This window comes from Prinia subflava, chromosome 18, assembly GCF_021018805.1.
Source record: "Prinia subflava isolate CZ2003 ecotype Zambia chromosome 18, Cam_Psub_1.2, whole genome shotgun sequence".
Lineage (NCBI taxonomy): Eukaryota > Metazoa > Chordata > Aves > Passeriformes > Cisticolidae > Prinia > Prinia subflava.
This window is the reverse complement of record NC_086264.1, coordinates 5,186,102-5,200,441: the sequence shown is the minus strand read 5'-3', so window position 1 is coordinate 5,200,441 and position 14,340 is coordinate 5,186,102. Positions and strand designations below refer to the sequence as shown.

The window sequence follows — 14,340 nt, the reverse complement described above, 5'->3', positions numbered from 1 at the left end:
CTCCTTCCAACCTAAAATATTCTAAGATGTAAATTGCTTATCACAGCAATAACTTGGGCACAAGGGAGAAGACAGAGCAGCAGTCATTGCTGTGATTACAAAAAACAAATGTGACAGATATGGGTTCAATTAACACAGCCTTTGTTAAGTTCTTGCAGCCTGGAGAGCTACAGCTGATACAACCTCTGCTTCTCAGGTGCCCTCAAGTTACCACCTGACATATCTTCCAAGCAGTGCAACTGAATCTATACAAATATTTCAGTGTTTCTTGCTGTCCAAAGATAACACTTCAATGGATAAAACAGGGGCATGAGGGGAAAATAATGCATGGAATTAATTAAGAATCATAAGCAAAATCTTCCTCAGAGAGAAGTATTGTGCCATCTAACAGTGTAGAAACCAACAGGTTTGTGGAACAGATTGCTTGAGAGCCAGGAGAACCCAGGTGAAGGTCCCTGTCTGTTGTGGTGGCACCTCGGCTGAACACCATTCCTCGCTGGCCCAGGATTCAAGCAGCTGGAGCCCAGGCAGGCGGGGAACAGAGCTCCCAAGCTGCCTTCGTGACACGGAACGTGTCCAATTCACACCACAGACATTCGTGTGATTTGCCAGATGAAAGAGTGGCCTTTGCAGAATTAAAAGCTGCTGATAAATCAGTGAGGCCAAGAAAGCTGAAACTTTTTTTTTTTTAAAGGTTACTATTCAAAGAAGTAGTGTAGTGCACAACAGTAACAAAAGGATTGTGGTAACCAACAAATTATTCCCTGGAGAAAATTCCTCCAAAATTGGGTAGTGACAGAATCCAATGAGGAAAAAAAACCAAAACCCACAGACAAAACGCCCCACCAGACCCAAACAAAGAATAAAATCCTTGTTCAGATGTACTTACCTTTTTAAAAAAAAAATTTTTTTTTACTTTTCCAGACTGCCTAAGATTAAGCTGTCTTGAACACTGAAAACCTACCTCCAAAAATACCCCAAAAAAAAGCTTTCTTGATTTTAGCTTACAAATTACTGAATAACCCACAGACCACCAGCTTCTCTCCTGCTTTTTCTAAGTCAGTCCAGATAAAGCTGGATGCGGAGGGGAAAGGCAGGTTTGGGCTTTGTTTGATTTGGTTTTAGGCTAAAGCTCAAGGTCCGTTTATTTAGGAAAGAGATTCCCACTGCCAAATGCAGTGTATTTTAAGTTCATTAGAAAATAATAATAGAAAAATAATAAAGGTGCATATAAGCCATATGCCAAGGGAGGTATAGTGCACACTCAGTTCTAGGTTTTGGGATTAAAATTCATCAAGAATGAATTTTCTTTTCCCCTTTACTACATTTCACAGAATTTCCAAAACTTTCCTTAAATACTGACTTTTTTGTCTACAGGTAACTGCTAAGATTCCCCTTTCTAAAGCTATCAAAGCTGCTTTTTGGAGAAGGATCAGTTATTTCCTCCAGGGCCTGAGAGCCTTTCCCCGAAATAACTCCTTCAGCCACCCCTTGAGTAAAACACTGAGCTCGATGCCAGCTGGAGGCTTTGGGGGCAGGTTTCAGTTCACCTGCCTGAGCAGCCAGGCACAAAAACCCCATAGGAGAGGAACAAGGAGCAGTTTTGCCCCTTTGCCTCCGACGGGGATCCAAGGGCTTGGAAAGGAGTGCACAGCGGTTCGCATCAGTGCGCGAGATGAATATAAAACCCAAACCAAAACACGATTTGTTTTTCAGTTTATTAAAGGAAATGTTTTCATATAATTAATCATGGTCCGCGAGGCCGCTTTATCCAACACCATTCCTCCCTACCCCCGCCATCCCACATGGAGCCTTAGCCGGACTAAAATTTTGCAAAGCCTTGCATTGTTCTCGCTGACACCGGATCAGCGGACACAAAAAAGCAACTGCCAGCTCAAAAGCAATCCAGCGATAGAGCCTGGTGCTATCTAATCAAGGGCAAAAGGTCACTTCCGAACAACTGGGCAATAAAAGATTATTTCCAGCCGCAGAACAGAAAGGCCCAGTGGTGGATGCTTGAAAGGGGGGGGTGGAAGGAGGGCAAAAGGGCTCCCGTCTGTGGGAGGAAGTGCATTGAATAAAGCCAGCAGACGGGAACCATCTGGCTTTGTGCGTGGTCTGTTCTTCAGAGGAGAGAGAAAGCCTCCTCAGCAGGGCCAGTGACTCTGTGCAATGATTCAAACTTTTCTTCTTCCTCTTTTTTTTTTTTTTTTTTAAATTTTCTCTCCCCCATCAATTTTAAAGCAGCTTTCCCAGGCACCAAAAAATTGGAAACAGGAACTTGCCTAACGGGTGGATGGACACAGCAAGTGCAAGCTGCAAGATGGAGCCCGTGTTTTAATTTGGTCATGAGAGATGGCTCTTATCAGGGAGCAAGGCCTGAGGATGACCAGATGGGGCTTATTTTGTTTTGTTTTTAAGGATGGCTGCAGAAGAAGCCTCCTAGGGACCCAGAAGGCTCAAATTCCCAACTCACCCAGTACACTTGAGTTTTGGTTGCATTTTTAAACAGCAAATGGCATTTCCAGCAGCATCACCTTTATTATGTATACTTCATGCATTTCCCCCCTTCCTCTCTCTCTCCACTTGTTAGATGGCCTCACTTGAATGAAAGCAAGAAAATAAAAGGGCCAGATTACATTCAGTCCAGTTGCCATGGCCTGTGGGAGGGCAGAATTGCAAACACTTCAGTACAAATGGTACAATCCCTCCTCCCTCCCCTCAGCCCTGCAGTTGTCCTCCATGTCCTCACTTTCCCTCACTCTGTGGTTCGCACCGGAGGCCTTTGGCACTCGGCGGCGAGGAGCTGAATCTATTCAAGCACCCAGACACCTCCTCCGTTCACCAGTGAATTAACTTTAAGCATGCAAATCACACTAATCCAGAATTCACAGGAGAGGAAGTCAGGAGGGTTCCCAGTGGTCTGGGAAATAATTTTCCTTTCGGGAAGGGAAGGGGAGGGGGGGTCATTGCACTCTTCTTTAGAGCTCGCTGCAGGTCACTCTGGCTCATCTCAAAGAAAGTTTAGTTCAGAGGCTCAGCTTGACATTCATTGGTTTCTAAATCGGAACCTCTTGAGCGATTGTCCCAGCAATCCGAGGGATTGGGGCCTGAGCAAATAGCCCCCGACTAATTCTGCTGTAGTAGGGGGGAAACGAAGCAGTTAAATGTCCAGTTTTATCAACAGAAAACAACAACCGAGCCTTTGTCCTAACAGGGTGCAGGAGGAAACCGTTTTGCAGGGCTCATCTGCATGAGAAACCCGGGCAGCTGGGAAACACCAACATACGGCTTGGGGGGAGATCTACGAAGAGAAAATCGGAGGAGAAAAACATTCCATACATCTGCTTTCTGGGCTGCCACCTTCAAAAAGGAAGCAAAACTCAGGAATTCTGAGCGAGTCGGACACAGTCTGACAATTGAGGGGCTTTGTTTTAAAGGTTGGAAAAAAAAAAAGGGCAGCAAAAGTTTAAATTGAGAACCTACACAGCAGGTCCTCTGCCACAGCCTATTTGTCAGTGAATGAAAAAAAATCCACTACCAACAGCAAGGTGACCAAATGGCCAAGCCAACAGCTCTGGTATTTGCTCTCTACAGTTCTGCAAGCTGAGGCAGTGCAAAGACACCAGATTTTCTGCTATAGTCTCACCAAACAGACATGGAAATGCAGGATGCAGTTTGGAGATGCAAAGCCAAAAAGGAAAACCACAGAGTTGAAATGGACCTACTAGAGTGGGTTAAAAAACCCCAATGTCACTCCTCCTGCTCCTCACTTTTTTTTTTCTTTTTCCCACTTAGAACTGATCTATTCTCAGTTTTACTTAGCTAAGGGTTTCTTGGCAGGCACAGACATTTTTCTCTAAGGATTTTTAGACACCCAGAAGTGGTTGGAAAAGCACAGGCAAAGGACTTGGCCACCACATTCCCTGTCTCTCTGAGAGCTGAGCAAAAAGCCTTGCCCTATTATTGCCCAGAGTGAGGCCTATAACTCATATAGCAGACATGGAAACTGCATTCCACTTGCTCATCAAACCTAATGGGAAAACAGCTTGAAGATGGGAGGGGGAAAAATCCCAAAGGTAAAGCAGGTGAGCCTCAGGTTAAGGCAGCTGCTGCTTTAACAGCCACTTTCAGCACTTCAGAAAGTGAAACCACTTACTGGAACAACAAGGCTGTGTGCAAGGAGGAGGGGATGGCTGAGAAAATGTGTCCCTGGAACAGACCCTTTAGAGACAGGCCAAAGCGAGATGAGGTTATCATCAGGAAGATCACAGCCCCAGACTACAAGGTCACAACCTGCAGGAACTTAGACAAAGCTTTTAAAGATAAGCAAATCCAGCCTTTTCTGGAGTGCCCCAAAAGAGAAACCCACCCAAAGGAGTGCCTTCATGGCCCAGCAATGCAATATTCACATTCCAGCCACAACAGAGCCAAACAGCTTCACTGCAGTGGGGGCAGCTCCTACTCCCACATACCATGATTAAAAACCTGGAGACTCACAGTTGCTTCAGAGCTCCACTGGCATTCATTGAGGGCAGAGCATGCCCTGTGCTGAGCAGCCACCCTGCTTTCCACTCCACTTAGCATTAATTACAAGCCTCTTTCTTGGATAGCTTGGCAGCTTTGCGGTTCAAGGGGGAAAGGGGGGAAAAAATAAATCTCATCCTATTAAGTGTAGCCTAGCGACCAAAAGACTCTGAAAGATAGGAAACCCTTCTCAGTGAGAACAAGCAGCAGAACTGCACTTTAAAAATACAGGTTTTAATTGCAAGTGGCATTTCCAAGCTACCCTGCTCCTGGGGCCACCTTGATGAGGGTCAGGCATGCTATCAGACAGTTAATACCCTCAAACAAACAGCTTCCCACTTCCAGCCACAAACAGGGTTTTAAACATGCCCCATTTGTATCACAAAAGGCAGTCATAGCCTCTGTCCTTGCAGGAGTCTCAGCTCTAGTTAGACACCCAGCAAAGACTAAGTTGGTAAGAACCTCCATTGGGTCTCTCTAGCTGACTCAAACTCAGCATTTTGCTGGGAGCAGATGCTGTCATTCTGGTACCCTGTAGCTTGATCACAGATCACAGGCTAATTTTAGCTGATACCCTAAGCACAGATTCACCAAATCCAGTGGAGCTCCAGAAGGGATCCAGGGGAACAGTATGACTCTCATGCTGTCATAAACCCTTTGGTTTAAGACTGCAGGTCTTAGGGCAAACCTGAAAGAGATCAAGACTACACTATGACCTGCCTCGAGAAGAGCAGGCCTGCTTAATACCCCTCTATATAACAAAGGCTCTTGTCTCGCGTGTCCCCTCAGCTGTGGGGAGTGTGGGCCTTCCAATTCTGTGGAGGATCTCAGGTGCTTTCAAGGGGCAGAAAGGAGTTTGCCACCAGCTGTGTTGCTCAGACCTTTCTGGGCAGACTTTTTTCATTTTACCCTGAACTTACAGACTCTGGAGCATTGATCTGACATGTTCTCAGCATCCTAACTGGCTTAGCCAACAACACACACTGCCATGTCTTGCTGATGTGGGATCCTTTAGGTTTGTAACCTAAGGAAAATATATGCCAGTAATCTACTGTGCAGATGAGGCAAGCAATTGTTATTCCTTACATCCAGTTGTAAATCAAATGGTTTCCTGCCTAAGTCTAGATAAGAATATAACCCCCAGGCTATGGACCACCTGACAGCACTGAGTCCTTTTGTTAAGTGAATGATTGCAGATGACTCAGTGCTTTCACCTGTTCTCCTCTGCCAGGTAGCATCTCCTCTGCGTGGCTGGACTGAGTTGACGCTTCAGCAGAAACTTGAAACTGAGACTCCTTAGGCAAGAAATTCCGTCTGGGGTCTGACTCTACAGGCCATCCTTGCATTTCCAGCACAGGAGGGCAATGGAGACAGAGCCCCCTCCACCCAAAACATTCCCTTCACCACCATGTCCTGGGTCCTTCACTTGGGGAAGTGCTTAACTCCAGGTTCTGCTGAGCCTGACAGCCTTTAGCCCCCAGCCCTAGCCATGGCCTGTGGCACTCCTGTTGTGAGACTGCTTTGAAAACAAGCTGATGGCAGAAGGATGTAAGGAATTTTAAAAAGCATTTTCCATTCTGACTCTGGTTATTACTGTACAACCTTGTCCAACTCCTCCATTGCTTTGTGGCTGTTGTCACTCATACTTTTCCTGTCTCACTGCTACCCTTTCTACCCAGCAAGTGGGTTTGCTCCGTGGAATGCTTCCCACACTCGCTGCAGGCACAAAACTGAAAACTCTGATGTCATGTCTCGTAACCCATCAAAAAGGGCCTTGTTTGAAACAGGGAGATGGGATGAGGTCATCAGGAGTTGTAACCATTCTCTTTTTTTGGCACACCACCTCCTTATCTGGGAGGCATTGCAGGGAGGGCATTGTAAAGGTTACGTAAAATGAAAACAGAATTGTCAGGCGTTCCTCTCCCGACATTTGTTTTGGCAAATTTACATCCTCTGAAAAACGTGAGGGAGGCATCATTTTCTGCAGCAGAACATCATGTACCAGCGGGGCTGACACAAAGACTAGTCTGCCCAAGGGCGCCTGGGAGGCCTTAGAGGTGGGAGGGGAAAACCTTTGGTGTACACTGAGTGCATGTGCAAATATCCCCACGTGTCTTTGTGCCCACAGAACGAAGAGGAGGAAAGGATTATCCATCATACAGCTCCTGTTGGAGGAGACATTTTCATTATTGTTTTATTATATTATAGAACTGCATTGTCCATAAGCACAGAAGAGCCAGAGGAACCCTTTGCGTTGGCATCTCACAGAAGCACTTGCAGACTTACAAGTGGGAAAGGTGATGGGCGTGTTCCTTGTTCATTCAGATCTTCTCTGTCTTCCTAAATCATCAGCAAGGAACTGGAGAAAGGGGGAAATAGTGAGAATCCCTAACAAACTTACCAGTGAGGCAGTTTTACATCTTGGCTCCAGGCCTCTGCTCAGAATTTCCTCCTCCTCTTTTTCAGAGCTCAGTGAAGATGAGCCACAGAGGGCATGGGCATCCTTCCATCTGCTCTCACTCTGGAGCAGAGATACATCCAAAATGTTGCAATTCTGCAATCCTTCTCTCCTTCTGGAATAGTTTCTATGGTAAAATTTACAGCCTAAAAGATATCATCAAAGCCATAGTAGTAAGAGGGGCAGCCACAACAGGAAAGAGGAGAAACAGAAGTATTTTACTGAGTCCAAGCCTTGCAGATTATGAGAACAAGAAGCAAAAGTCACGCTCACAGTTAAAGCTAATGAAATTCTGCAATTCCCATGGGAAACTCAGAAACACAGGCATGAAACCTTTCTGCACAGAAATGCAGAACTGCTTCCTGTTTTCATCTATTTTTTAATACTTTGGTTACATGTTCAAATGCAACACATGGATAAAGTGCAGGGATGGAATTTCCTCAGGTGCTACTGGATACATCCCATTTTTGGTTCATAGCCGTGCATCCACATCTGCAATTCCAGTAGTCACCCACAGCAATGTGTCTTCAGGCAGGGAGGTAAGGAAGGAGAGCACCTCTAACACAGAGAGGCATGAGCCTCCCAACTTAACACTGACCATCTGCCCCAAACCATTTTTGATAAATTTTAATAACATTGCAAGGGCATATCTTTTTATCTTCTTTGTAGGCATCCACAGCCCTTCATTAGCAAGATAAGATTAAACAACAGCCACTTCCATCTTTATGTGGTAAAACAAGCTTCTGTATTTAAGATAAACTTTACAGGACAGATGGTTTCCTAGAACGGAATATCCCCAAGAAAACGTTTAACTATCCTTCATAAACGTCAACAAGGTATGAGAAGAGTGCACCTAATAAAGGAGATAGAGGCTACAATAAAAAGGGGCCCTAAATCAAAGAGCAGGTTCACACCAGCAAACACTCACACATCCTGGGCTCACTGGAGCGGGGCCCTCAGCATTGCTGGCAGCCCAGCAGCTCTTCTGGTGTGGCTTTCCCTGCCTTTGCTTGGAGCTTTGACCCACACCATCACCTTGCTGGGGTTGTGGCCGGGACTGCATCCACAAAACTGCCCGTGCGGGTTCTGTATTGGGAGCTCGGTGTGTACTTCTACCTTTATCAGCTCTTAAAAAAATAATTTAAAAAAAAAGGAAAGAAAAAGAAAAGGGGGGGACGGGACACGGGGGACGCAGAGCAAACATTATCTATTGTTAATTACCTGTAAAGTAGGGCTTTTGCCACTTCCCCAGTTTCTAAGAGCTCTGAAGTGAAACCTGAAAGAAGCCACCCATTGTTTCCAATTGTGCAAGAGCCAGGAGCAAATAGGGCTCAAATTGCAGCTCTGAAAGGCAGCAGGAAATTGGCAGCCCGGTAATCTGCTCCCCACCATTCAGGGGAACAAAGGCGACATTCCTCCTCAAGTAGTCACCATTAGAAACCCCAGGCTGATCTATTTAGTAAGGCCCACAGAATAAATCTGTGGAAATAAAGAGTTTTAATTAGAAGGCCATAGGATATGGCTCTAGTTTCCAGCCCCGCAAGTAACATGTATTATTTAGGCTCTTACCTCGTTTCCCACATATCCAAACGCTGACACCCAGACATCAGCACTGCTGCCATGAAAAAAGCCCCAAAACCTGATAAATGTGGAAATTGTTCATTACAGGTGGATCATACTGTACAGTGTGCTGTACCAAGAACATTTCAAATTGGTCCATGTCTTGGGATTATATAGTTTGCCCCTAGAATATTAACAATCCTTCTAACCCACCACAGCCCGCCATCTATGGCATGTTTTAAATATTCTCCAGAAAAGTGCTACAGTTTCCAGCAGGATGGGGTTTTTCCCTCCCATCCATCCATCCATCCATCCATCCATCCATCCATCCATCCATCCATCCATCCATCCATCCATCCATCCATCCATCCATCCATCCATCCTTCTGCACAGAATGACTCAGTAGTTAAACACTGCTGGTCAAAGGCTCCTGGTTGTGCCACTGCCTCACAGTGTGGCTCCACACAGCCCTCCAGCCCCAGCTTTCCCAGCAGCCAAAGAGAAGCATTTCCTTCAGAGCTGCTTTATCAGGCACTGTTAATTTAAAAGAATTTAAGTCCAAGCGAAAAATGCTCTGAGATACTTTGCAGTTTTTGCCACCTGAACAGGTGAAGTTGTCCCAATTCCAGTGTGTTTGAACTGTCAGGAGGGAAGAGCAGGTGAGGTTAACTTTTCCAGGAGATGTTATCTACGCCTGGCTGTAGTGACAGATGACTCTGGAACTACCACGGCAAGTGCTCCTGCTCCAGTACAGGGCAAGGGATGGAAAGTGGGAATGCAAGAATACAGACCCTGGAATTCCAGGTTTGAAAGGCCATACAAAAATCTCTGTGGAGACTTCCAGAATAGCACCTTCTGTCTCTACCACTTGCTCCAGAGAGACTCTTTGGCTGTTTAACACAGCAGAACTGGTGCATTTTCAACTCTTAACAGTATTTCCTCACATACTCTTGGCAGATCAGTAGATTCAAGCCCAGGTACAGACAAAGCTTGGCAAAGTTCATACCTGGAGTTGAATTGTGGAATAAAATAAATACATGACATCCAACTATCCCTATTTCCCACCCTGACTAACCAGGTTTATCCTCACCTTGAATTGGATGAAATACAGGACATGTAAAAATGTATTAACTCATAAAGTGCCTCAGTGACAGCACAGGTGCTGCTGTAGTCGTAGCACATTTCATCCAGAAGAATTTTGCATGCCATGTAGAAAATGAACAAGTGGACAATTATTCCCTCAAAAGAAGGGGTCAGGTCAATGAGACTGGATTTAGATAAGACTTTGGTATAACAAGAAAATACTGTGCAATCTCCCAATATCCAGGTTAGAGGAAAGCTCCAGCACTTCCCCCTTCCTTTCAGTGTATTCATTTTCATCTGGAAGTGTGCTACTTATAAAGTGCACAGATCCAAAAACAACAAACCAGACATCACACAAGAAATGAAGCTTTGGAGAGAACCTTCACCAGGTCATATAAATTCATCTCTTCCTCGTGCTTGGAGCGTGGAAGAGGAATCCTCGCGGCACTGCAAGAACTCTCAGGTGGTTTGGAAATTGAAGCATGTGCCAGAAAACAGGAGGTTTCATTTAAAATAGCCATTAAATAGTTAATCAGTTATGTAATTTCAGCCTAGTTAGGGAGCTCCAGCTCCTTCTCACATCACTTTATCCCACAAACTAAGAACATCCTAACATTTATGAGCACTGGGCATTCCTAAGGCAGTGCAAGCACTGTCGCCTGGCCAGCTCATTCACTGGTGTAAATCCATCAGCTCCATTCAGAAGAAATATTCCATGGAATAAACCCGCTCATACTCCGGCAGCGACCCTGCAGGGTCAGGCAGGATGTCCCATTGTGCTCCTTCTTGCACAAACACAATGGGGTTCAGCCCCTGGGGGCAGAGCCTCTGTCAGGCTGTTTGTGCCTCCTGACATCGTGTTCTGCAGGATGTTTGTTTTCAGGTCGGGGCACAAACGTGTAGACAAAGGTTCACAAAACAGGGCGTGCTTACAAGGCCAGAGCCACGGGCTATCAGGCACACCTTTCTCCAAGGACTCCTTTTTCCAAGGACTGACCAAATGCATGCTTCTCTGCTCCAAAATAAAGAGCTACCACACTTTCAAGCTAATTTTGGCATATGTACTTCTCCTGGAAGCACACTATTTCTCTTATAATACTGCCCCCCACGCATGTATCAGGAATATTGAAAAATCCAGGTGAATTTCTGGTTCTTTTTTGATGCTAAAATCAAAAGTTACTAAGACTAGTGTCTCGCATTCTTAAACTAAAAAGCCAAGCCATGTGTGGTTTGCAGGAAAACTTTCCCAAATTTGTATTTATTGGTAAGTAAATGAAGCAGTATCTCAAGACACCTTCACCAGGAGGAGTGGGAATAGCGGTTCCTAGGAAAACCAGCTGCACTGCATCCATTTATCACAAATATAAACCAAGCTGTAAATACCACTCTGGAGAGCACAAGGTTTTTGAGCAGATCTTTCCAGTGAGCAGAAAGCTCCTTACCACGGGTTCCACATGGCTGGGTAACTGATGCCAAGGGGAAAAGCCATGCCTTGGCTCCTCCCACCAGCCAGAGGAAGGTGAAACACAAGCACAGGGAAGAAGTACAAATCATTAAGAGCTGCACTAAAAGCAAACTGCCCTCCAAATGAAGGGTCATTTGAACAAGGCCTGTGCAGCCCCATGTGCTGTGGAAGGCTGGTAAATCCAGCTGTGAGACAGCAGAACAGAATTTTATTCCAGGTTTTTTGAAGTACCACCATGACTGACACAAATGCTCCAGTTGGAAGAAAGCCAACAATTAATCATGATTCCTTAGAATTTGGAGGTAATTTTAACAGAACAAGAAATGCAGAAGTATCAGTGAGTCCTGAACATTCCTCCAGGACAAAAATCTATTACTTCATATAAGTCTATTAAAACATTCATCTAGCCCCTTTAATCCTTCTTAACAGATTTGCTTTATCACAGACAGAAGAGCTAATCCTCTCCCACCTGTCTTTATGATATGGAAACATAAATATGAGCAAGTACTTTTCATTTGTTAGGCATTATCCTCCCTCGGGTAATGCCCTCACCCACCCCAGCATTGGTGCAATAGAGTAGGTCTTTGGAGAAAGACCCCAACTCTGAGGGGAAATTGTCACCCAGGCCATGGATTCCTCCAGCATGGAACATGGAACCTTTATCTACCCATTGTTTTTATTGCTAAATTACTGTTTCCTAAACTCATCTCTTATCACAAGCTTTGAGATACTAGGCAAAGCAAGAATTCCAGCTTGTTGGACTTCCCTTTTTCCTTCAACTCAGACCTTACATGTCTGAGGCCTCTGCTGTTGGAACCAGATGGCAGCCTCGGCCAAATCCATCACCCACCCTTGCCATTAGGGCAGTAGGCCAGCTGAACTTACTGCCTAATTATGCCATCATTTTACACAGAGTTCTCTTGGCTTCTCGAAACAAGATCTCAGAAATATCAGGAAAAAGAAGTAACCTTTATGAGCTACATTGCAACAGGCTCTGACAGTCTGGTGCTCTGCAAACATGGAGGAGTAACCTCAAACAGCACTCTGATAAATCTGGGGTTGAAGGACTGAAATATGAACTTCAGTGCCCTAGTTGCTGGAAATCCCTGCAGCAAACCTCCTTCCAACAGATCATAGCATCTTTGGATGACCATTCCACTGTGGAAAGTAGAACAGACACAGGGGTGACCACTTGGGGCATATTTAAAGTAACCTGTGGAGGCTTCACAGCTTCACTTCATCCAGCTGTCAGCTTGCTCCATTCTCTTTCATCTGGAAAGATATTCATGTGCTCTCATGCAACCCTGCATGGCTCTACACCACAGCATCCAGCTGCCTGAATTAATCCCCAGTCATTTCCATGGCAGAGTGGCAAAGACCTTACATTCCAGAGTAACTGGAAGTGAGCTCATATATATTTGTACATTAAATACAAAGCATACAGCATCTAACCCAAGAGAAAAAAAATCTCATTTTTCTAACACTGTCTGCTCTACCTGGCAATTAGAAAACCATGTAAGACCTGAAAGGAGCTGTTTTCTTCTCTTTGCTGTGTAGGTCCAAGTCAATTTTTTTTCTCCAGAGGAGCTGCAACCCCAAGTTATTCCTAAAATCTGGTTAGCAAAGGGAGCATTAGTATGACTAACTAGAGTGTCGCTTTTGTTTTAAAAAAGAGATCTGAAACAGTGCCACCACATAGCTCCTGACGGAAGACAATCATTAAAGGATGGAGAACACGTGGGTCCTTTAGGATTTCTTCTTCTGCTAGGAACCAACCCAAACCCCCAGATAAGTCACCTGTCTGAAAAAAAGAGTCAGAGGTACAGAGGGCAATGTTTTCCTTCCTGAGCAGAGGCCCTGAGCAGGAGCTGGCTGTGATCCAGCTGTGGAGGCAGGTGGCTCCGTGTTCCTGGGTGTCAGTGCGCAGTTACCAGTGGACATCTCCGGCCAGCGCTGGACAAGGCCTCCATTGTGTCCGTGGGGCCATTTGCAGCTGTCGCTCTTCGAGACGCGCGGTGATAGCGAAGGAGTGCAAGTCCCTCAGGAACATCCCTCTCCTGCCTTTGCTTCCTCTAGGGAAATCTTGGAAAGCAGAATCTGTGTGCATCCACTGCTGCCCCAAAAACCCCCCAACCCGTCACTTCTGTCACACAGAGGAGCAGCACCATCCACATCCTGCAAAGCATTCCCAGATGTACTCAGATGATGATTTCACTTTGTACCTCTCAGGGGTCATCTGTGCTGTTTAATAAAAAGCAGCTTTTCAATCAGCTCCGTTCCATGACACTGCATCAGCTGGGATGGAATTAACTACAGAAAGGCAAGCTTATTCAAATCATCACAGTGCTGGGAGTCAGAGCAGCTTGGATATGGCAATTCAAAGCAGCAGGACTTAAAAAAAGAGCAAGATATGACACATTTGTCAAGTCATGTGTTCTGAAGTGGAGTTTTAGAACCACTTGCTCTGAACACCATGTGAAATTGCATCCATTTAAAACTTTTGAAGTTCAGGAGAATTGTGATGTAACCTTGACCCATATGAGGAAAAGAATGAAGTCTCCCCATTCACTCTTAATGAAAAGCTTTTTCTGTTGAATGTGTGTTAAATGGCCACAAGTAGCTGTGACACTTAGGTCACCCTTAAGAGCCTTTAATTTAAAGACAGAAGATTCAGTTGACATTGGAAAATGTATGGGAAAAGAATCAAATAAGTCACAGATATAGGCCCAAACATACACACACAATCCCAGATTGCAAAGCTACCAAACTACAGCAACACAATCTCTGTTTTTCATCCTGCTTCTAAGCTTATTATTTAGAATCAAGCTGGGGAGATTCATTTCTTCAGCTGCTGCACAATTTAACTAGCCGGGAAGTTCTATATAGGAAATTTTTAAATGGTTTTGCATGTTAATGTGGTATTCCTTAAGAAAAACAAAACAAAAAAACAATTTGGAAGTTGTGGTTTCCTCCTCCACAACTGTATTTCCAAATGCTTTGGTAAATAAATAGAGCCTCCATTTCTTGGCACTGTTAAGCACAACACAGATTCAATTGTATTAAACATTGCTTATTTGATATATAGTTGGCTTAAACTTAAAATTAGGTAAACTTAACTAGAGCACAGACTAGTGGCTTTGAAGTATCAATAGGATGTTATTTGCCACCCGACAGACCTGAAGGAGGAACGGCCCAGCAATACACACACGTGGCTCACAACCTGTCATTGTAACAAAAGAACTCCAGA

At 44.8% G+C, this 14,340-nt stretch overlaps 1 long non-coding RNA gene across 1 annotated transcript; it reads right to left on the bottom strand.

Annotated features, from left to right (window-relative positions):
• Nucleotides 1–6,702: 6,702 nt before the first annotated feature.
• On the bottom strand, nucleotides 6,703–8,828 carry LOC134559938 (uncharacterized). The gene is made up of 3 exons (XR_010082638.1): nucleotides 8,207–8,828; nucleotides 7,929–8,112; nucleotides 6,703–6,886 (listed from the first exon to the last, which is right to left on the bottom strand). It is a non-coding gene; the product is annotated as an uncharacterized LOC134559938 (long non-coding RNA).
• Nucleotides 8,829–14,340: the final 5,512 nt, after the last annotated feature.